The sequence below is a fragment of the Seriola lalandi genome, unplaced genomic scaffold (assembly GCF_002814215.2).
Source record: "Seriola lalandi dorsalis isolate HSWRI2012SDOR001 ecotype SW California unplaced genomic scaffold, Sedor1 jcf7180002051700, whole genome shotgun sequence".
NCBI lineage: Eukaryota > Metazoa > Chordata > Actinopteri > Carangiformes > Carangidae > Seriola > Seriola lalandi.
The window spans coordinates 1-930 of NW_019522253.1; the positions used below are offsets into that span (position 1 = coordinate 1).

General features: G+C 44.9%; 1 long non-coding RNA gene across 1 annotated transcript; it reads right to left on the minus strand.

Annotated features, from left to right (window-relative positions):
• Nucleotides 1-124: 124 nt before the first annotated feature.
• LOC147819622 (uncharacterized) lies at nt 125-930 on the minus strand. The gene is made up of 3 exons (XR_015436756.1): nt 849-930; nt 668-751; nt 125-209 (listed from the first exon to the last, which is right to left on the minus strand). It is a non-coding gene; the product is annotated as an uncharacterized LOC147819622 (long non-coding RNA).

The following is a 930-nucleotide window of genomic DNA, read 5'->3' on the forward strand; positions in this document are numbered from 1 at the left end:
AGAATAAAGATGATATTTAACAACAGCTTGTTACAGGTCTGAACTCTTTTGAGCTGTAAAACCAACTCAGAAATCTTCCCTGAACAACAGACCGATGTCTGGACCAGGAGGAGACAGTTGAATACCTTTGTTGGCGACAGCATGATGATCCTGACCAGGACTACATTGATGTTGGCGCCCAAAGAATGATCCTGATAGATCTCATTAACCTGAAACAAAGAGAGAGAAGCACATCTGGAGAAATACTAGAACGTCATCTAGAATTAATTCTCCTAGAACTGCAACCTCCTCATGGGTTCCTGTTGTCACCAGACTAGTAAACCGGTTCTAGGTGTCAGACAAAGACCGGCTCATTGACCTTGTCCAGAGGACGTAAATCATCCAGACATGGCAGAGGAGTTCAAAGGAGAGTGGCTGGGACTCGTGAGGTCTGTCTGGCTGATTCCAGATGAGCTGTAAGTCAAGGTTGAAAATGGACTGTACCTTCAACCCAACAGTATGACTCTCGGCACTGCTTTGATGGCCACGAACTTCCTCAACAATCACAGTGTTTGAACATGAAGCCACATTGCCATGTTACCAGACCACCTAAAGATGGTAAGTAAGTTATCTTACTTAAAAAGCAAAAAGTAAGTAAAAAACCACCACACCAACATGTTTCACCTACTATGTTCATCAGGGTCAGAAGATATTTCTGAATGTTGTCTCGGCCGTGGAAAAGAAGAACAGAGTAATCCACCGCTAACAAGACCTGGAGGAAGAGAAGAGAGCGGGAGGAGGGGTTACAAGAGTTCAATGAACCCTGAGTTCAACAGTTCATCCATGTGTATATTAAACAGTTCGTTAACCTCGATGTTGAATAGCTCAGCCTCCTCAATGTAGCGCCGTCGTCGAGCTGAGCCGGACGCTGACCACAGCAGGTTCTGGTTC